The sequence below is a fragment of the Meles meles genome, chromosome 2, assembly GCF_922984935.1.
Source record: "Meles meles chromosome 2, mMelMel3.1 paternal haplotype, whole genome shotgun sequence".
NCBI classification, from domain to species: Eukaryota; Metazoa; Chordata; class Mammalia; order Carnivora; family Mustelidae; genus Meles; species Meles meles.
In genome coordinates, this window is record NC_060067.1 from 34,626,251 (window position 1) to 34,648,971 (window position 22,721).

Consider the following 22,721-nt stretch of genomic DNA (forward strand, 5'->3'; position numbering starts at 1 on the left):
GTAAAGGTATTCTCTCAGATCTCTAAATGACAGAACATTCTAAAAAGAAATATACATTAATCAAGATAAAAAGGTAGATAGGGTTTTGAAAAGTTTTATTGTAGGCGGGAGTTTTGCAGTAACATATTTCACTTTGATTTCCATTTTGTTAAAAGTATTTTAAATCATGACAGTGGCAAATCATAGCCCTGATATTTTGTTGTGATCACTAAAATTCCCTTGGTTTAACCTCAAAACAGTTCATATACCAGCAAAAATACTAGAGGCTCTAAATTTTGACTCAAAAGATTCCTTGATGTTTTGAAGCTCTGAAGAATTTCATACCATACTGGAAATATTTTTTTTTTTAATTTTTTTTTTTTTTAAGATTTTATTTATTTATTTGACAGAGATCACAAATAGACAGAGAGGCAGGCAGAGAGAGAGAGAGGGAAGCAGGCTCGCTGCTGAGCAGAGAGCCCGATGCGGGACTCGATCCCAGGACCCTGAGATCATGACCTGAGCCGAAGGCAGCGGCTTAACCCACTGAGCCACCCAGGCGCCCCACATACTGGAAATATTTAAAGCCTAGTCTCTGGTTATCTCAGCAATGTCTGGCTAAGTTGTATAGTGTCAGGGAGATCAAGGACTATTTAAAGACTAAGGACTTCAAGGGTGCGGACAAGTAATAGGATCCCTTTTGTGGCCAATTTTGTAGTTTGTAATCTTTAGATTGAAAAAACAGCATTGTAATATAGTCTTGCACTTTGTATAGTGTTTGTGCAAAATACAAATATATTTTTTCATTAGGTTAGAGTGCTAAGAATCTGTTTTCAAGTGCAGTTTTGCTGCTGTTTTGCTTAAGGAAGGAAAAGTCATTGACCTCTTTGGGCCACAGAGAGGTAAGCATCTGTAAAACCCGCGTTGATCCAGGCTTCATTCTAGAATGATCTCCTAAGCATCCTTACAAATAAAATTCCTTGAATTTGTCTTTTCTTTTCCGTTTTAGCCTTAAAGGACTTAGGTAATTTTTAACTTCCGTTCTTTTACAAACATGCTCTTGAAATGTTCTTAGAACATCTCATTTCCTTAGAAAACAATTCATGGGTGAGTCAGCATGAAGGACAAAACCCACTCACAATAGATACCAAAATTGCATGAGGCGGTGAAAGGAGAAGTGATTTTCTTTGTAAACTAAAATGATGAGGTACAGAGGAACCAATTACTTATTTATAAAATGAGTATGCGGTGGAAGGCTTTCTGGTAGCAGAGACAACGCGCTGTTACATATTCAGCAAGACCGAGAGGGTAGTAGGGAGTCCTGTCCATTCTGCCTGAAAGCTGTTACTAGAAACGCTCCTTCAAGGGAGGAAGGAAGATGTGTGTCGGGCGGCGGACGAAGGGAAGGATCGCAGCAAAGCAGGTTAAAAGCCTTCCTCGCCGGTCTTCTCTGCAAATACATAATTAAGGGAATTTCCACGGAACCTTCGGTGGCCGTTTCCACGTCACTATTAGGGCAGCCAGAAATTTTGCTTTCGCAGGCGGTGATTTGACGACTCCTGCGGGTCCTCCGGGGGACGCTGAACGTCGTCCTCCGTGCCGGGGCGAAGCCGGGCGGCGAGGTGGCTCGGAACCCGGGCGCGGGGTCCGGTGGCCAGGGGAGGGTGCATAAGCGTTTCCTGGGTGAGCGCGGCGGCCGGGCCCGTTTCCGGAAGGCTGATTGCATCAGGTGTGGAGCTGGGCGCCTCCTCGGCCCAACCTGGCGGCCACTGCGCCTGCGCGCGTCGCCCCGCCCCGCCGCCGAGGACTCCACCGCGGGTTTTCCTCCCGGTCTGGAGGAGACCGAACCGGGAGGGGCGGGCGCCGTGGGTCGCCCCGGGACCCCCGGGAGCGGGCACTGCAGGGTGGGACTCCTGGAGGGCCGCGGGGAGCTGCGGGGTCCGTGGGAATGGAGCGCCACGGAAAGAGGACCTCCCAGGAAGGGTGGAGACTGGTCCCGCTACTGAAGGGCGGGGTGGTCTTGGGTTGGCTAATTTCTTAGCTTCTCTGAACCTGAATGGCGTAGACCAGAACTAGAAGGCTTTCCAGATCACAGTCTGCATTTTCCCAGATTGGGTTAAAACTATGGCCTCCGTCAGTCCAGGGTCTCAGACTCAATAGGCGGGTCTTGGGTGTGGGGACTCAGCCCTAAGGGTGAGCACTTTCATGGATTTACAGGGATTTCTCAGTGGCAATATTGCTTTTCTGTTACAGTAAGGAGCAACGTGGCTGTTGGCCTTCAGGTGGGTCCGAGGAAAATTGTTCGTGAGAGAGGTTTTAGGGGTGCAAACGGCGGAAACCGGTCTTCCGCAAGGTAGCTTCCCTCCTCCACCACTCATTCCTGCAACCCTACTGTGAATCAGCATCAGGATTCCATTATACACTCTTTTATCCACGTGTAGTAGATCTCCCTCCTAACACTTCCACGCTTTATATGACATTTGTGATTATTTGGTGGGTGTCTGTCCACCTCGTTGGACTGCAAGCTCTATGAAGGCAAGGGTCTGGGATTTTTTATTTATCGGTATTCCTAGGCTTACTATAGACCTTAAAGATCCTCAATAAATACATGGTATTTTTTTTTTTAAAATTATTTATTTTCAGCATAACAGTACTCATTGTTTTTGCACCACACCCAGTGCTCCATGCAATACACGTGCCCTCCATAATACCCACCACCTGGCTCCCCCAACCTCCCACCTCCCCCCCCCCAAAACCCTCAGGTTGTTTTTCAGAGTCCGTAGTCTCTCATGGTTCATCTCCCCTTCCAATTTCCCACAACTCCCTTCTCCTCTCCATCTCCCCATGTCCTCCAGGTTGTTATGCTCCACAAATAAGTGAAACCATATGATAATTGACTCTCTCTGCTTGACTTATTTCACTCAGCATAATCTCTTACAGTCCCGTCCATGTTGCTACAAAAGTTGGGTATTCATCCTTTCTGATGGAGGCATAATACTCCATTGTGTATATGTACCACATCTTCCTTATCCATTTGTCCATCGAAGGGCATCTTGGTTCTTTCCACAGTTTGGCGACCGTGGCCATTGCTGCTACAAACATTGGGGTACAGATGGCTCTTCTTTTCACTACATCAATACGTGGTATTTGAAGCAATAGAGTACTGCCCGCCGCAACCACACAGAATCCTCACATGAAGAATAAGGACCAGCTAGGTATGAGTCTGTTATTTGAGGAAGCAGTGCTTTCCGGAAGCTTGGGGAGGAGAATGAGCGAGAAGCCGTAACTTCAGTTACTATTAATTTACTTTTAGCACAATCCCCTTGACATAGATCATACGTAAGGCTGTGTGTATATGAATGTATAATAATGGTTCTCAAAGTGTGGTCCTCGGAGCGGCGGCACTGGGCATTACCTGGGAACTTGTCAGCTATACCTAGGCTTGGACCCCACGGCACGCCCACTAATGCAGAGACTCTGGGAGTGGGACCCAGCATTTTATTCCTGTAAAGCCTCGGGGTGATCCTGATCTTTGACAACCACTGCCCTGGTGAAGAACAACGCTAAGCATGCTTTGGGGATGTCATTCACAGTGTCCAGGGCAGAGCACTGATTACCGCTTACTGAGTGTCCATTCTTAGCAGAACTCTGCTTGTCTGTGTACAATTCCAGTTATAGGTAATATTCCCGGTGAAAAGGAAATTATGCTTTTCCCCGCCTGCAGGTATGTTTCTCCCTTGAGGTCATCTCGCTGTGACTTTCACATCAAGGAATGGGGTGTGTGTGTGTGTGTGTGTGGGCGGGGGACATATGCCTGGGGTTCTGGAAAAGGAGGCAGAAGGAGTTCTCGCCTACAAGTTGCAGCTGGGTGGGTGTGGGCAGTTCTCATCTGGGTACATTTTCCCATTATAAAGGATTGCAGACGTGGGAGAAAAGACTAGCCAGGGATGAGGTTACCCAACTGCCTTTTGGTGCAGACAGACGCCAGGCCACATGGAGGGGATACCGGGCTGCATCTCGACACCCAGGCCCCCGCAGCCTCCCTGCCATCTTCCCAGGCGGTAGGGGAACCGTGGGTCCCATAGGGCTCGCAGCCTCTGCCTGCAGGGGTCGCACTCGGAGCGCGGCCCGCCCCCTCCTCCTCGGCCCCCGCCCCCGGCCCCGCCTTTCTCGCGTTCGGCCCCCGCCTGGCCTGGCCCCTCCAGCCCTCCTCGCGCAGCCGCCGCCAAAGCCTGGAGAAGTGGAATCTCGCCGGCGCCGCTGCCTGCGCGGGACTCGCGGAGCGGCACTGGGCATGCTCAGTCGCCGGAGCCCGTCCTGGTCTCAAGTAGGAAGCTCGTGCGCTGCACCCGCAGCTGATCCGGGCGCTCCGGGGAAGGCGAGACGGAGCAGAGCCGCCGGGCGCCGGTGCCGGGGCGAGCGCGGCGCGCACCGCCGGTGAGCCTCGCTTTCTTCCTTGATTTTGCCCTGGACCCCGGGGCGGCCCGGGAGTGCCGGCGAGAGACCCGGGCAGCGGCAGCGGCGTGCGACGAGTGGCTGCGCGCCGCCCCGGCGGCTGCTCCTCTCCTGCCGGCCCCTGGGGCTGCGCGGCCCCGGCCGCCCGCCCCGCCGCAGCCACAGCTGCAGCAGCTGCCGCCGCATCTGCAGCGGGCGCCCGTTCCCCAGTCCGGTGCGCCCTGCGCTCGCGCCGCAGGGCCGGCCGGGTGGCACGGCGACTGCGGGCTCACTCCTTGACTTCCATCCCTCTTGCTTCCCGGCGCCCTCCTTCCCTCGGCAGCCCGGGTTTGGCAGGGCCTGGGGCGGGGGAGACGGGGTTGGAAGGGGTGCGCCCGGGTGGGGGCTGCGGAGGGGAAAAGTGAGGGCGGGAGCCGGCGGGCAAGAGCGCACACCCCCTTCCCTGGCACCGGCCTCGGCTGTGCGGTTGGGCTCTCCCTCCCGGGGCGGCAGCGCGCTCCTGCCGGGGAGTTGGAGACGGCGCTGGCTTTTTGGGGGTTCAGACGCTAGCAGCCGGGAGGTCAAAGGGGGAAAAGTTCATTTCTCCCTCGGAGGCAGAGAGCGTTTTAACTAGAAAATGGCTGTGCGAAGGGGACCGAATAGGGGAAGCCGGCCCTTGGTCCTGAAGGCTCCTCTGCTACCCGCCGGGCGGAATGGAGGGGGTGACGATGGAAATGACATTTGTGCGCTGAAAACAGTGCTGGTGGGAGGCAGGGATGCGGAGTCCCCAAGAAACAATGCGAGGTGGTCTAGAACGCGCTGAAGCTATCTAGAACTGAGGGGGCAAGGGGCGAAGGGCCGAGGGAGTGTGGAACTCGAACTAAATGCAAATAAATGGGAGAAATCAGATTGAGAGTTGTAGCCGTTTTGTAGTCAAGTTCTGCGCAGCTGAGAGCCACGACTGTCACAGACGTTTTTGGATGGATGGAGTGGTTGGGAGAACCCAAATTGAGAAGAGAGTAAGACACAGTGTCGGCAGCTCCGGGCGAGGCTGGGCTCTTTTAGAAGTCCTCAGTCACGGGCTTTCCATCGCGCCTGATGACTTAGGTGAAATACCTGAAGGATTATCATTAAATGATGCCAGCGGTCCTGTTTCAGTTCCAAGAAACGCGGAAACTTTGCGAGGTTGGCATTGGTTTGTCATTTGTTGTACTATTTAAGTGATTTAAACCAGCACACAGTGGCATCCTGATTGTTGTTCGGTCTTTGGGTCTCTTAAGCCTCTGATTTTTTTTTTTCTTTCTTCCTAGTCATGGACTTGTATTTCAAATCTTGAACTCAAATGGCCAGGATAATTAAGGATATCTGATAATTAAGGATGGCTGACCTTTCAGGAACATAATCTTTGAAGGGGGATTTCTTTATGAATTTAGGTGGCAGCTTAGTTGTGTTTTTTGTTTGTAGCTTGAAAACAGTGATTGTTGATCAGTTGTTTATTGTAACTTGCAGAATCAGAAATGCACTGATTTGAAGGGTTGGTATTGATGAAATGGCTGAGGAACCTCGTGGTTGGGGAGATGCTGGGAGAACACAGGTGGCAGTAGAGTACAGTGGGCTAGTAGTCGGAACTCCAGGGGAGAAGCAGATTCAAGACTTCTGTTGCTGTCCTTTTGTCATCGTCACTGTGTGCCCCCCAAACCCCCAAATGACTTGGGGTCTTCCTAATCTGGGGATGTCCCTAGATATTTGCTCAGAGCCTTTGAAAAAGGACTCCAAAGTTGAGATCCTTTTTTAGGGAAGGAGTTTCTTGAACTTTTATTCTCTTTTCCAAAGGATACTTTTAACTTGATAATTCACTCCCAAGGAGGCAGCCATACCATTCAGCACTTTCTGAAACTTGTATGAAGTGGTAGTGGAAAACTCAATGAACTGAAGTATAAAGGACTGGTGCTTTACATTTAACTGGAGTAATACGAATAGGAGACTACAAAATTATTTAAGAAAAGAGTACTAAGGGGCGCCTGGGTGGCTCAGTGGGTTAAAGCCTCTGCCTTTGGCTCAGGTCGTGATCCCAGGGTCCTGGGATTGAGCCCCGAATTGGGGTCTCTGCGTAGCAGGGAACCTGCTTCCTCCTCTCTCTCTGCCTACTTGCAATCTCTCTCTATCAAATAAATAAATAAACTCTTAAAAAGAAGAGTGCTAACATTGCAAGAATCCACGTGTGCAATGATAACATATTTTAAAGCTGTTATTCTTTTAATGTCACGTTTCAGCTTTTTAATGACTGTTTCTTTTCCTGCCACAAGGAAAACAACAAACATTGAATTCTTTTTTTTTTTTCCCTGTTACAACAGAAATTACCAAAATATTAGTACAGGGTTATGCTGATTACTCTGACTCCAGGATATCTAAATTTGTCTTTTAAGAAAAATGGAAGGGTCCCCTGAGTGACTCAGTGGGTTAAAGCCTCTGCCTTCAGCTCAGGTCATGATCCCAGGGTCCTGGGATAGAGCCCCGCATCAGGCTCTCTGCTCAGCAGGGAGCCTGCTTTCCCCTCTCTCTGTTTGCCTGCCTCTCTGCCTACTTGTGATCTGTCTGTCATGTAAATAAATAAAATCTAAAAAAAAAAAAGAAAAAAGAAAAATGGAATGTTGTTTCTCTATCTCCTTTTTAGGTACACCTTAAAAATTTTTTTTTAAGTAGGCTTCACACCCAATGTGGGGCTTGAACTCACGACCTTTGAGATCACGACCTGAACTGAGCTCAAGAGTTGGCGCTTAACTGACTGAACCACCCAGGCACCCCACTTAAACTTATAAAATAGACAATACTCTGGGGCGCCTGGGTGGCTCTGGGTTAAAGCCTCTGCCTTCGGCTCAGGTCATGATCCCAGGGTCCTGGGATCGAGCCCCACATCGGGCTCTCTGCTCCGCGGGGAGCCTGCTTCCTCCTCTCTCTCTGCCTGCCTAGTTGTGATTTCTCTCTGTCAGATAAATAAAATATTAAAAAAAAAATAGACAATACTCTGATGTCATAATGTTGTTCATGGCTGTAGGACTTTTAGGAAAGTATTGTAAGAAGGTATTACTGGTTATGTGGGCGATACTTATTTTCCTTCCCCATGTTAAGGAAACTAGTGTTTGTTCAATGTTTGCTCTCTGTGTCAATCTGATATTAAGCTTCTTACATATATTATGTATCAGCATCTTTCACATGAATGTCAGCTTCCCCAGAAAACCTCTCTGGGGTGGTGGGCAGTCCTTTGATTGCGTAGCAATAGAACTTGAAAATTTTATCTGATAGGAGAATATTTTCAGTGGGCTTCATTGTTACTAAATAAGCATTCTCTTGTGAAACATTTTTGATTTGTTATTTGGAATTAGATTTGATTGGAACAGCATGTTTTCAAAATGATTTGAATGTTTTAAAGAATCTTCTGTTTGGATTTAAAAACTGTTTTCGTGCTCATTTATTTTCAACAGTGTTGTGCTACCAACAAATACGCTTAAGTGTAAGGAAGATAAGCCCAGATTACCCATTTTATGTTGAAGTGTTATTAATGCATATTCTGCAGGCTGATGGCATTTCTCTCAGTTGAAATGGTTTTTCAGAGTCAGAGTGACAGATTCTCCATTATAAAGAGTCTGGTGGGATTTGGTGGAAAGACTACCAACCAGTGATTCCCAAGACTAGCCTTCTGGGCCAGGTTCTCCTGCTACTTTCACCTACTGTGTAATCTTGGGGAAGTCAGTGTACTTTTCTGGGCCTCAGTTTTTCCATCTGTACAGTAAGAGAGTTGCAGTAGAATGGACTTCTCTTATCCCGTTCCAGGGGTCTGTGATGCAACCATTGAAGGAGGGGGACCCTTCATTCAGAGCAGTAGAGGAAGCTGATTTTGTGTTTCACTGAGTCTGGCCTGTCCCGAATGTCTTGGTTTCGTTTTTTGTTTTTGTTTTGTTTTGGGCTTTTTTGGGCCAAATCTGTACTCCCTTTTAGTTTCTGTTAAAGAATGGTTGCCTGTGTAGGAGACAAGGTGAGGATTAGATCTGAATGAAGCACAGTGGATATTTGAAACTGTCGTATAGCATCTTCTGAGGGGAGTGTTGGCGCTTGGGTAGGCAATAAGTTGAGAAAGAAGTCACCACAGAAGCTGCAGAGGAAGGTGTCTTGGGTGCCGGGCCCCCTGCTGTGAAATTTCGGCAAGCCTTTCCCATGTCCCCGTCCTCTCTCCTCAGCCCTTGATTAGAAATGAAGCTCTTGGTCTCCGGAGTAAAATGCTCATCATCGTATCATGTTAGTGTCCTCCCTGTACCGTGCAGGTGTCCAGGGTGAGCTCCCGCAGTAGCCGGAATGGTGGCTGGTGGAACGCACCCGCTCATCTTCCAATAGATTGTGAACTCCCCCACCCCTTTGGCAAGGGACGATGATGGGGCAGAGAGCAAAGGAAACCCATCCACTTGGGGTGTGGAGTGCACTTTGCTTTCATGATGCTCACAAAACTCAGCATCATGAACCTTTAAGTGAGGCAGGTGAGCAGACACCAGAGTCGTTACCCACATTTTAATAATTGATAATAAACAGGCGGTGAATCTAGCGCTGCTGATATTAACCAGGCCGCAGGGTTGCTGGGCGTCTGCTGGGGGCGGGGGGCAGTAACTCCCAACATGAGGGGAGAGCGGAAGAGAGGCAGGACACAGAAGGTAGAAGACAGTCAAGTCACCCCAAGTTAGCAATAAGTAAGAAGCCTGTATCAGTTTAAAAGTATTAGAGGCCTTAAAGTGTAGACTCGCGGGAGACATTTCCTTTCTGCATAATCTTATTTCCGTAACGGTTGAGTCTTAACCTGGCCTTCTCAGCGTTGAATAGATGCCAGGATAGGCATGACTTTTGTTGTCAGGAAGAGAGTCTCAGTGTATAATTCATTGGTACGTAAAATGTACAGACTTATACGGACAAAGATGGGAAGAGACCGTGGAAAAGGTGAATGGTGCGGGACTATGGATTAAGGTGTGTCTTCATTTCTTAATGATTTGACAGTGGTTATAGATAAGGGGAACCATTCTTTCCTCTGCCTCCTGTGGAAATCTTGCAAAATTTTGTCTGCTAGGTTATAGCTGAGGTTTTTAAAGTGTAACTCTACTGGAAAGTATGCTTTAGGAATGCGGAGAGTGGGAGGGCGAGTGGTTTTGTTTGTGTTTTTCTTTTAAAGTTGACTAAAAAGAATGCAGTTCTGTAGCTGAGCTAGGAGAAGTGTGCGCTTTGGAGGATGAGGTTGGAGAGAACTTGTAGACAACTCCAGAGAGTGAAGGGAAATGCTATTTTTTGTTGTTTTTTTCTTTTTTAAAAATTTACATATCTTTAATTAATGCTGTTTTTGAAGAAGGAAGTCTTGGCATCCCAGTGATATAGGATGTAACCTTTTCCCAAATTGCTGCCATATACACCAGCTTTTAGTTTCCACACAATTTAAAAGTGCAAAGCACAGTATTAGGCCCATGGGCCATTGTCCGTTGGTGGTGTGTTTGCTGTTCTTATCAAAATAATAATGATGGTGATGTAGTGAATATTTTGTAAGTGTGTCCGAATTAGATGTATCCTTTTTCCTCTGAGACTATATCCTTCTGATCTGGGGTTAAGATTTCTTTTATGAATTGGTGGGAATATTTTTATTTGGCAGCTTAATGGTCCATGAAATTGATAAGTCTGGGAAGCCAGGCCTGAGATGTTGAGAGCCGTGCCCTTGGGATAGAGTGAGTGGTGGAGACCAGGCCAAACCGGAGATTACGGGTGGGCTGATGGGGCCTCTAGGCCTTCCAGGAATGTAGGGTCACTAGTATAGACTCAGGGTCTGAGGAGCTCAGGAGAAGCTAATTTTGAAAGCGCTCTGGGAACTGGCCGATATTTTTGAATTATAGCCCAAGAATGTCAGTGCAAGTGCCGGAATGAAAGATGAGGGTCGGAGAGAGCAGAAAGGACAACTGATTGAAATGTGAATTTCAGCAGGCAAGGCCGCAAAATGACAGATCTTGGTGTTGGTTTCTTTGCACGCAGGCCTCTCTCTTTCTGCCAAGGCAGCACGCTTTAGCAGTTTGGGGTTGGTGATTCTAGGAGATGCTGATGGAGTCAAGGCCATAGAACTACAGCTTGGTTTGGACCTTAACAGTATCATGTCTTCCAGAGGAAGCCTTGATAAATCGCTGGAGGAAGCTTAAGAATAATTTGCTCATGCGATTGCAAACCCAAAGTATTTCTGTATTCTAAATAGTAGGTTAAGAGAATAATATATTTTCAGGTAATATTTTAAAAATCTATGCTTAATGATATCTGGATATTGGGGATCATGATGATAATATATTATTAACGTAATTATGGGGCTCTTACTTTGTGCTAAGAGCTTTTTTATTGCTATTACCCTATTTAATTGTTACAAAATGCTCTGATGTGGTTCCCATTTTAGAGACAAGGAAACTCAGGTCCCTTTCAATAAAGCCTTTACAGTAAACCGTGATGCTTGCTTGGTAACTGTACTCAGAATGGAGGTGCCCATGGGTTGCTGAGGGACCGACAGGAGGCAGAAATAATACTTAGTAATTAAGGGTCAACTGTGTGCCTCGTATACAAGAAACATTTCACCTCCTCCCTGTCTCCTCTCTTATGAGTGAGGAACCTTCCTAAATTCACCATTTGGGGAAAAGGTGAAAATTTCACCCTTCATCCATTTTCAAAATGGACGTTAACATAAATCCACATGCTTAGTGATTGAATTACTTCCTTTGTATTGTGGCTCCAATGTGCATTTCTTTCCATGCGAACACACATCGAGTAACAGAAAGTCCAAATATCATTTCTAAATATGTCTGAAACTAGGCGTTGCTGTGTAACCTCTCTGGACATATTGCAGTCTAGAATGTTCCTGTTGTAAATCAAATAACCCGGGATCTGATTCGTTGTCATGTGCCAACCATGAGGCAATGCGAGGATGACAGGGGCTTCTGACGACTGGAAAAGGGTGAAGTGAGGGTTCCCAGGCTTCTCCGGCTGCCTGTGGCTGACTGGAGGCTTCTGACTGCCAGAGTGATGGGTCTGGAGAGAGAGCGTCAGCACTCCGGCTGACGGTGCCTCTCCTTGGGAGCATCCGGCTGGCTCCTGGGTGCTGGCTCTGTTCTTACCTTCTGATCTGCATTTGATTTCCCAATTGGACTTCTGTCCTGGGCCAGAGAGTCAGTGGCTCTGCTGATTTGCTCAAGACAGTACAGTTTGTCAGTGGGAAGGAATAAAATAGAATTTCTTTAGCGTGAGTTCGATTTCTTGAGTTGGTTTTATTTTCTAAGTGAACTAATATGAAATTTCTGAACCTAACTGAAGCATGGTCTGGACTCACAGGAGTATAGACACTTTTTATTTATTTATTCATTGATTTGAGAGAAAGGGAGAGAGACAGAGCATGAGCACAATGTGGCGGGGGAGGGAGGCAGAGGGAGAAGCAGACTTCCCACGGAGCAGGGAGCCCTCCATGGGGCTTGATCCCAGGACACTTGGGATCATGACCTGAGCCGAAGGTAGATTCTTAACTGACTGAGCCATTCAGGCGCCCCAGGGGTATAGATACTTTGAGACGCAGTTGTTCAACCTCAGATTCTTCTAATGTCTCACCAGAACTTCTTCTCCCGTCCAGTACCCAAGCTTTATTTATTTATGCATTTTTCAGATCGCTAGTGGAGACATAGATGTTTTGGTGACAACAAGAAACCTTAGCTTCATTTGTTCCTGCCTTTGTCTAACAAATGTTTGTTGAACACATACTTTGCTCTGTGCAAAGTTCAGGCAGACAGAGAGGAATGTACCAGAGCACTGATGATAAGGTATGGCGGTAGATGTGTGTGAGGTCTGAGCGAGTGGAGAGAAGAAAGGCTGTCCTCACTCCATGGGAGTTGAGAGGCCTCACAGAACAGGAGACGTGGCAAGGGACTTCTGTAAAACCCCACTACAGTACACCCTTCGGCTGACTCCTTTTCCATTTTTCCTTCCCTCCATAGAGCTGCTATAGCCTGTTTCTTCTATCTAGCCCTGGGGGATTTGCCACTCCTTCCAAAGGGGACCTAGAGATTTGGCCTTGCAGATCTCTCTAGCTGTGGTTTTCAAAGAGGAAGGGAGGGGTGCAGTTTCTCTCCCCAGGGACTTCTGTCAATAGTCAGAGACATTTCTGATTTCATGGCTGCGGAAGGAGTCCCACTGGCATCTAGCGGTTAGAGGCCAAGGATGCTTGTAAATATCCTACAGTAAATGTAGGCACAAGGCTGTCCTGTGGGGAAGGAGTAGGATTTGGTGGTTAAGAGCCAGACTCTCAGGGTTCCAATATTGCTCTGCAATTTAATAGCCATATGACTGGGGACAACAGAAGTACAGAATTACAGGTGGGGAACAGAATTAACAGTGCTTTAGTTCTCTTATCCGTAAGTAGGGATACTGTATATGATATGGTTGTTAAGAGGACTTCATGTATTAATTTCTGAACATAATAATGAGTAATACTTGGCATAAATCTTAACTGTTACTATTTTTTATTTTAAGCAAAAACTTTAACTTTTGACTCCAGAGAGCGTGAGTTCAGAGAATCCAGGGAACCCGAGTTTGTGGCCGTGGCTCTCAGGAGGCTTTGGTGGAAGCATTGGCCACTGTTATTGTTTCTCTAGTTCTTTTTCGTCCATGGGTTTTATTTTCCACTGTTTCCATCTCTTGATTCCAGGGCCTTTGATAACTTTGTCTTTCATCCCTTTTTCCCAGGGACCCAAATTCATGCCCTTAATGAACCTTTCCCTGGAGGGCTGAGAAATATATTTATGATTTTCCTTAGCTCTGTCTATTTTGGGAATGGTGAGAAAACAGGAAGCAGGTCAGGGGAGAGCTGCCTTACTTCCTGATTGTCACAGCTCCCTTCTCTATAAAATTCCTTGCAAGATTGAGAGGCAGGTGGTACTGCCTGCTTAGTAACTGACTCTTCCCTCTACGCCCACCACCTCCAGCCCCAAGTTAGGTGCCTACTCCTTCCAAAATACCCTGTAATTGGGTCACAACATCTGCCTACTTGAAATCATTTCTAAAAACCAAAGCAGAGAGGCAGGCTGTGTCAGTGGGATTTAAAATGTCCTGGTCCTCTCTTCTCCTTCAAGGTTCTAGAGCTGTTCTGACAACAAAAAAGAGAGCAAACTCGTTACCTTAGTTAGGTGGCACTGTCTTTGTGGCCTAGAACCCTGTCTTCCTTTTCACTTGCAAAAGTGCTCAAACCGTGCTCCTGGCCAGCTTTCCCTGGGAAGGTGGGCTGGTGGCCTCCACTCATCAGATCACATTTACATTTTCCCAACAGAATTGACTCGTGAAGATTTTCTTTCTGTGTTTTGAATGGTGTCAACAGACTAGAGAAAAATGAAGACATTCAGTCTGTCCTAAGCTCTCTGATTCCTTCCCTGAATGAGAGCGGTGGCCTCTCAGTGGCCTCCTGGCCTGGCCGGCTCCATTCATTCAGTCTGGCTTCCGAAGCACCGGGCGCCGTTCCAGCTGCTGCCTGTGGAAACGGACCAGGGTGGAAACTGACCGGGATGGCCCTGGTCTCTGCCTGCCTGAAGCTCTCTGTCTGTCTGTAGGGAAGCACTGGCCACTGAGATAAAAGGTGCCCTGTGCTACCAGGCAGGGAGGCGGGAAGTACTCAGCCCTCCCTGACCGGCATCTGCCTTGGCTGGGGGTCTGTTGGGGGGGGGTGTCAGGCAAGGCGTCCAGGGAGGAGGGATGCTCGCTGTGTCCCACAGCATGCCCGGCACCTCCATCTGTGCAGGGGGTAGGTAAGCTCCCTATTGGAGCCCCGATGTTGCTGATAGCGAGCCTCCCGCCTTCCCCTCACTGTCGCCTCTCATCAGGTTACCTTCTCCGTGGCCTGTTTATTCTCTGCACTGCCTCAGAGGTGATCTTCTAGAATCCTCTTCAGGCCTGGGCATGCCCATCCCAGCCCTCCAGGGGCTCCTCGCTGCCCTCGAGATGAAGCACCTGCCTCTTGGCTTCGCCCCGGTACCCTTCACAATGTATGTTGCTCTCCATCTCATGCTCTGAGCTCAGCCATGCTGTTCTGACAACACGCCCAGCTTTCTCTGGCATAATGGGCTTTATCCTCCATTCCCATTGCCTGCAGCCATCCTTACTATCTGTGTATTCGTCACTTGCTTGACTTTTTTCCTCCTTCAGGAAGTAACTTCGTTGTCATGCACCTCAGTGTGTCTGAATGACCTGAGGGCTTGCTACAACATGTGCGTTGCTGGCCTCACCCCCAGAATTTCTGATTGGTAGGAGTGTGTGGCGCGATCAGAGTTTGCACGTCTAGCAATGTCCTGTGGGATGCTGATGCTGCGGGTCTGGGGAGCATACTTGGAAGACCACTGGGTACCTGGTTACCCAGAGCTGGGTGACTCTCTTGCCTCCAAGGCAATATAATATATATATATCTATATATATATATATAGATATATATATATTATATATATATTTATATATATATAGATACATATATATATTTTATATATATATATAGATATAGATATCTATATATCTATATATATATATCAGCTTACATCCCTCTTCCATCGTACCCTTGCTGTCACACTGCATTATAACTACTCACTTCTCTGGCTTCTCTTCTAGTCTGTAAGCCCCTCAAAGAATGACACGTTTACTTCATCTTTGTGCTCCTAGTGCTTAGAAATCCTGGATGTTCAATAAACGTTTATCAAAGAGTGAATATATGAATGAAAAATAACTATTGTTGGAGGCTTTAAAAATTTTTTTTTATTTGTTTGAGAGAGAGAGAAAGTGCACGAATGGGAGGGAAGGGCAGAGGGAGAGGGAGAAGCAGACTCCCCGCTGGGCAGGGAGCCCAACACACCTCGATCCCAGGACCTGGAGATCTTGACCTGAGCCCAAGGCAGATGCTTAACCGACTGAGCTACCCAGGTGCCCTCATCGGAGGCCTTAGTAAAGGTGCACGAGAACATTTTTCGCAGCTAGTTTTTCTGATAGTTTATCGCCAGTTGTGATGGTATAGGCTTATAACATGATGCCAGTAAGATCAGCATGAGTTTGGTTAACATAAGGGCCACTTAGCTGTGTGGTTTTTGTGTCCAAATTCTAGAAAGGCAGGGGAGGAGCTCATATTAAACCCAATGCTGTTTCTGGAATGACTCAAAAATACATAGGTTTTTTAAATAGTGACTTGCTATGAAAATATGTGTCCAAGAGAAATGCGGTTGTCATATAATTTAGCAGCATAGCGTAACCATGGCCTTTTTATTTGAAATAATAGATCTTATTGAACTGATAGGAAGTATAACCAGATGGTTAAGTCATCGTTTCTCCAAGTCAGAGGAAGGGATAGTTAGACCACTTGCATGTACTTACTCACTCTGTTTATTGAGCACCTAGCACGTGCCGCTGGCCCTAGGGTATGGCAATGAGTCAAACACTTCAGCTTTCCAGGTGGGAGGTACCACGAAGAAGTCAGAGATGTGCGATGTCCTGCAGAGTGCCCACTGGGCTCCTTCAGATCAAGTGAGTAGGTGATTCTTAAGCTGAGTCCCGAGTGGCAGGAAGTGATGGCTGTGTCCAGATCATGACATGGAGAGGAGCAATTTAAGGCCACAAGAATGGTACCGAGGACCTAACTTTAAAACACCTCTTGGAGGAGCCCTAATGCCCCTCTTGTTTTGAAGACCGGATAGACGATGCCTTATCATTGCGCCTGCTTACCCAGATCTGGGCTCTAAGCTGGCCTCCCTAGCATCCGTAGCAGAACTTCCCAGCGGGGGTTCACTGAATCCCAACTGACTGGAAATATGTTGGGAATAAAAGCTTCTTCTGACAAGTTCAGAAAACTGCACGTACTTTCTCTTTACATCAACATATCCAGGAAGTCCGACTGGAAAGAAACTTCATTTAATGCAGCATTTGCCCGGGGCGGGGCTGGGGGAGGGGGGGAGCATATTTTGCACAGTGTCCCGGGAGCTGGTGTTTCCATTTGCACACCTTGGATGACCAGCTCTAAAGGTGCTGAAAGGAATGTTTCACGTGATGCAGACTTTTTTCTCGTCTTCATGTCCCACTCTTAACCTTCGGGGACTTCGGTTGTCAAAGAGAAGGCAGAGGCAGGATTTCTTGTATTGGTTTTCCAAATGCCTTGTGCTCCATTGGTCAGTCCCGTTGATTTGGGTGCAAAGATAGATGGCATTTAGAGCCTGAGAGACCATCGCTCATTTGCTGTTTCAGGGAGGAGCTGGCTAGAGGATCACATGGGACGCAAGCTATTTCTGCACCTGCCTTAAATCTCAGTTCCTCTAACAGAGAATGGTTTCTGTTTGAAGTGTTCATATTCTGACTTTGTTCTATCTTCTTTTGGTGTGTAAACATTGCTTTGGGTGTCAGCTGACCCTAAGTTAAGGAAGGGGAGAGGACTGACCTGTTTGGGGTTCCTAAGGGCGAGCCTTATGTAGGAATGATGAACTTGGGTCGGACACTATATACTGAGATTTTGCTGATGTTGTGCAATCTTAATCTCAACCTAAAAAATACTGGCATTTAGATTTCCTTTCAGTTGACATGTGTTTAGTTTTGGCTCTTCCTGAAGTCAGAGCGGATGTTTTAGTGTCTGTTAATTTTGAAATTGTATTCTTTGTTAGTCTTTATGGGTCTAGTTTGACACAGCAAGCCAGGAAAGGTTCAAGGTGGGGCAAGCTCCCTGAGAGTTTCATTTAAGAGAGATCCCGGGATGAGTCTTCATAAAATAATTCAGAGTAAAAGCATTTGGGCCAGTTCCAGGGTTGGAAGGAGGCCCCTTCGTGTGCTACTGAATTTTTTTTTTTTTTTTTGTGCTTGGGGCAATTTCTAGAAAGATGCATCAGGGCCTGACAGAATAGGGTTAAAGAAGCTGGATCTAAGAATTTGGAATGACTAGTCCTTTCGGGTCCTCCGTATTGGGGTTCTCTGTTTTCATGGGTTCCGTTCTCTCTACATGAAACAGGAAATTCAGTATGAATGGTGGGTATGTTGAATACCATTACTGTGGACGGGCTCTCTGTGTCTGCAGTGATGTAGTATCCCAAAAGCCCCCATTCAAGTTGAATGTATTCCAGTGATTTGAGCAGAAAACGTGTGAGGAGTGGTGGAACGAAGGTAACACTCCCGGCTCTTATTCATGGGATCTAGCAATTGGGTCAGTGTCATTTTCTAAAAATGTCTTTTTTCTAGGACTTGAGGTTATTTCTACTAAAACAAATAAAGGAAGTCTGGCATCCCATCAACTGACGTATAATTGTCTCCCGATCAAAGTCATCTCCTCCAGACTTGAGTTTTATTTCATCTGAAATCATTTTTCTCTACTGTTACTAGAACCTGCTGTTTTATATATTATATATATATATTTTACAAGCCACAAGTAGAAACAAGAAACAAAAATAAGATTTGGAGTTTTATTAAATTTTATATGTTCCCCCCTTAGTTCTGAGACCATGTGTATTGCAAGAAAAATCAATATTAAAAAAAAAAAAAAACTGGGGAGGATGTTGATTTGTGGCATGATTATTTTTATTTCCTGGGAAGAAAACAGGATTTTCATTAGATGCCATTGTGCTGTTTTCCATTGAGAGAGATAACAGTGGGATGGATGGCCACGTTAAGAGTCTATATACATTTTTGCTTAACATTTAAATGGTGTTTGTATTTGTGTCTTCTTTCTACCATGGGAGAGCTTGGTAGATCCAGGTTTTCATGAAAGCATGTTTCTTTTTCCTTGGTGTTGACCTTGGGAGTTAATTTTTGAAAAGCTTGAAGGTGTATCATTTTGATTGATGGTTAAGTTAAAGGATACTCAATACTATGTAATTATGCAGATTTCATTTACATAAAGCAAACGATGATGAGAGAATGAGTAGAAGGGAAAACGGAGTGCCTCTGCTGTGGGATTGTGGATGATTTTGTTGGCTTTCTCATTCTTCTTCCTAACCATCACTAGTGTTTTTATATTCTTCTAGCAAGTAGTAAAAGGGAAAGAAAAATTTCTCACACGTTCATTTTTATGTCCTCTAGAGGTTGTGCATTTCAGGGTGTTTCTTCAAGGAGACTAACTGGGAACAAAAAAGAACTGGCATTATGCTTAGTAAAATCAGCCAATAACGAAGGGACAGGTGTTGTATGAGCATATTTATGGTACCCAGAATGGTGTAATTTGTAGAGACGGAAAGTAGAAAGGTGGTTTCCAGGGACTGGGGAGAGGGGAAGAAGGGATTTATTTTATCTTATTATTGATTTATTTTTTAAAGACTATTTTTATTTGAGAGAGAAAGACAGAGATGGAGGAGAGCCTGAATGGGGGAGGAACAGAGGGAGAGGGACCAGCAGACTCCACACTGAGCACAGAGCACAACACGGGGCTGGATCTCACAACCCTGAGACCATGACCTGAGCTGAAACCAGGAGTCGGATGCCCAACCGACTGAGCCACCTAGGTGCCCCATGGACTGAGCCATCCAGGCGCCTGGGAACGGGGATTTAGTGTTTCATGGATCCAGAGTATGATGTGGGGAAGATGGAAAAGTTAACATGGGGGCTGGTGAGGGCCGTACAACAGCATGAATGTACTTAATGCCACCAAACTATCAAGCTAAACATGGTTAAAATAGTGAATTTTATGTGTATTTTACTACAGTAAAAGAAAAGAAAAAAAGTTTAACCAAAAAAAAAAAAAAAAAAAAAGAGAGAGAGAGAACTGCTCCGAGAGAAGACCATGTCTTCTCATGAGACTGAAGCTGCTCTGGGTGTGCTCTAACCTTGGTGCTGCCTGCCACAGGGGCTGAAGCTCTGAGGGGTGCCAACGGCACAGACCCCAAGAGCTTGCAGGGGGTGAGTATAGGTATCACTCAACCTGAACTTGATACCAAGCTCTTGCCTTTCCAAAAGGTTTCATTTATGAGAGATAATCACTGATGCAAGACAAGTTTGAAATTGTGAATTGGGTGTGCTCTATGTAGGGCAAAATTTTGGCCATAATTGTTACTGACTTCTACTTTGGAAATGAAACAGTTTGGTAAAAATTAAGGTTCATTGGAATGTCCTCCAAAACAGTGGCACTTTCCCCATTGATTTTGTTGAGTGTTTCCTCAAAGCCAAGTGCCTGCGTAGCCTAACTTTTCTTTTGTTGCATCCATGTTGTTCTAAAAAGAGCATAGACTTTAGGTCTGGACAGGACCAAGTTTCAGTTTGGGCCCTGCCCTGGCAGGTGGTGTAGGTGGGTGCTCTGCCTGAGCCACAGTTTCTCCATCTGTAAAATGTCTAGAAAGATACCTCCCTGGTGAAGAGGATTTACTGGGATAACATGTGAGAATGCCACTCTCTTGATTACTGGTGGTTGAAATGGTCAGTAGGTTGACCAGATGTCCTAGATCAACCCCACATTTGTTATTGTTTTATAGAAGATGGTCCTTGTTGATCAAACTGACAGACTTTTCAGAACTAAAATATTTATTTTTTATTTTTTTAAAAAAAGATTTACTTATTAGAGAGTGTGTGCACAAGCGGGGTGGGGGGCAGAAGGAAAGAGCAGACCCTCTGCTGAGTGGGCCTCGATCCCAAGACCTTGAGATCATGACGAAGTCAGATATTTGACCAATTGAGCCACCCAGGCACCCCTAAAATATTTGAAAGGGTAGTTTTTTAGAAAAGGCAAATGGAAAGATGATTATAATTGGTAGCAGGTTTTTAATGCTTTATAATCAACTACATATTCTTGGTTTTTTTTGGTACCTCATGCCGTGTTTGTATTCTCCTCAGAGAATGTGAATGATAGTCCCTCCATGTGTTTGAGACCTCTAACAGTTTGATAGTCTTGGAAAGTCCTTGGATTGGGCTTTGATCCTGGCTCTGTCTCTGTTAGCACAGTGACACTGAACAAGTTACCTCTTTTTCCTCCCCTGTGGGAGGGGCCTATAAAAATTATGAGGGTTGATGTTTGTTGAGCGCTTACTGGGAGACAGTGGTCACTGCGGTAGATGGGTTATGTGGAAGGTATCATTTGGTCCAACACCTCTGGGAGGAAGCTGCTGTAATTATTCTCCAGTGTAAGTGGGGAAGCCGAGGCTCACCAGTGTCCAAGGGCACACAGCTAGAGCTGGTGATAGGACTGAGCTGAATGTAGATTCTGAGGCGAGAACTTAGCATTGGGGAAGGCACTTAGTATACGTGAATGCTAGGAGCACACGCACACACACACATTGTGCACCCTTAAATTAGTATTTCCCTAAGATGCAAGAGCTACTGGTTATGAAATCCAGAATTTTCTAGGAGGGTAGAGAGTATCTAAGGACCAGTTGGTGTGAGAAAGCTCATGTTAGAAGTACAAACTGTGTTTGGTTGTGATTGTAGCTGCTTTGGATTTATTTTTTCTCGTTGCTTTTTTTTTTTTTTTTTTTTTTTTTTTTTGTCAGAGAGCACAAGCAGGGAGAGTGGCAGGCAGAGGGAGAGGGAGAAGCAGGCTCCCTGCTGAGGAAGGAGCCCTGGGATCATGACCTGAGCCAAAGGCAGCTGCTTAACCGACTGAGCCACCCAGGCATCCCTCATTGCCAAGAAAATTTCTATATTCCCTGTCAGGTTGACATATACTTTTAAAGGATGTAATTGATGTTTTACTGTTTTTCTTTTGGAAAAAATCGGTTATTTCTCTAATCATTAAGCATCCTGTCCTGAGAATCATTACAGAGGATAAGCTCCAGCCACCAGGGGTGAGCAACTGGCGGTCTTGAAATGTTCTGTAAATATATTAGTCTGAAAATTGCATTTTAATGTGTATACTAGTAAAATAGAATTTTACTTGCTGAATTATTCCATGTTAATAATGATCTTTTTCTAAGGAAGACTGTTACTTTTTTTTTTTTTAAGATTTTATTTTATTTATTTGACAGACAGAAATCACAAGTAGGCAGAGAGGCAGGCACAGAGAGAGAGAGGAGGAAGCAGGCTCCCCGCGGAGCAGAGAGCCCGATGCGGGGCTCGATCCCAGGACCCTGGGATCATGACCTGAGCTGAAGGCAGAGGCTTTTACCCACTGAGCCACCCAGGCGCCCCACATTTTTTGTATTAAATGGATCATTGATATCTTCCAAAATAAGTGAGCTGTCCTTTGGGATAACCTGCTGGTGCTTCCACTTCTGTTTGAGTCTGGAAGACTGATGGAATACAAGAAAGCAGATAGGATTTCAGGTCAAGACTTTGATTTTAGGAAATGTCATTTTCTCACAGTGTGCTTTGACTAGCTTTGGCCCACAGTACATCCTGACTTAGATGCTATATTTTAATGTGAAAATGAGTTATGGCAGCTTATGTGGTCTTTATCATAATCTAGGTGATGCTAGCAAAAGGTATTCCTGAGTTAACAGTGACGCCTTCCAATAAAACCGTTTCAAAAATAATTTCTGAGTAGTGGGTTGGTTGACAGTTATGCGTGCCAGAGATTTTGTATCATGTTTATTTAAAGAGCCAAATTCTGAATTAACCCATATGAGAAGTTTCTGGTTGCTTCCCTAGCATACAGAGAAAATGAGGCTGCCAGTGTGTGGTGGACATATTTCTCATGATTAATAGAGGAGCAAAATACAGTTGATACAGACTGAATGTGCAGGGTTGACACTAGACTCTGGAAGAAGAGATGCTATCAGCGGGAGAAACTGGAAACTCCCATTTACTTGAAAAATTGTGTCCTTTGTTTACGTGTTCCTTGAAGGCTAATTTTGATTAATCAAAATGTGAAGGTTGCGAGTAATCTTAAACTGATAATTATAGACCCCCAGGGAATCCTTAGCTTCCAAAAGAAGTGGGCCCCTCTGTTAGAGTGTTAAAAAGAAAATAAATATCAAATACGTCACTGTTGTCGAGTATTGTTTAATTATTGTTCATTAGTCAAAACTCCAAGGTATTGCCTTAAATGGATAAAATGGAGGTATATAATGAATTACTTGAGTGGGAGGGAAGCACATTATGTAAGTACTTGAAGTTTTTCTCGCCTATTAACTGGCTTCCACTCTAGGGAAACACTTGCTTTTTCATGTACTTAAAGTGTGTTTACATTTTGGTTGTGTCCCCTTTACTTCCTCTGGAAAGAAACCCCTGAATCTCAAACCTCTCACCGCTCCTTGTTCAGAGGAGTGATTTGGGAACTAGCCAATCTTGCATCAGCCAAGAGGGTAACTGGTTAGTCGTTTCCATGCATCTTCGGAATCAGTCCTATA

At 45.8% G+C, this 22,721-nt stretch overlaps 1 protein-coding gene across 11 annotated transcripts in view; it reads left to right on the forward strand.

Moving 5' to 3' along the window:
* The first annotated feature begins 4,216 nt into the window (after window positions 1–4,216).
* APBB2 (amyloid beta precursor protein binding family B member 2) overlaps window positions 4,217–22,721 on the forward strand; it is a 374,559-nt gene continuing 356,054 nt past the window's right edge. For 10 of the 11 annotated variants that reach the window (XM_045997053.1, XM_045997055.1, XM_045997052.1 and 7 more), the window contains exon 1: window positions 4,217–4,416. The gene's annotated coding sequence lies outside the window, so the exon portion shown is untranslated. The remainder of the gene's footprint in view (window positions 4,417–22,721) is intronic. The other variant, XM_045997061.1, reaches the window with a different exon arrangement.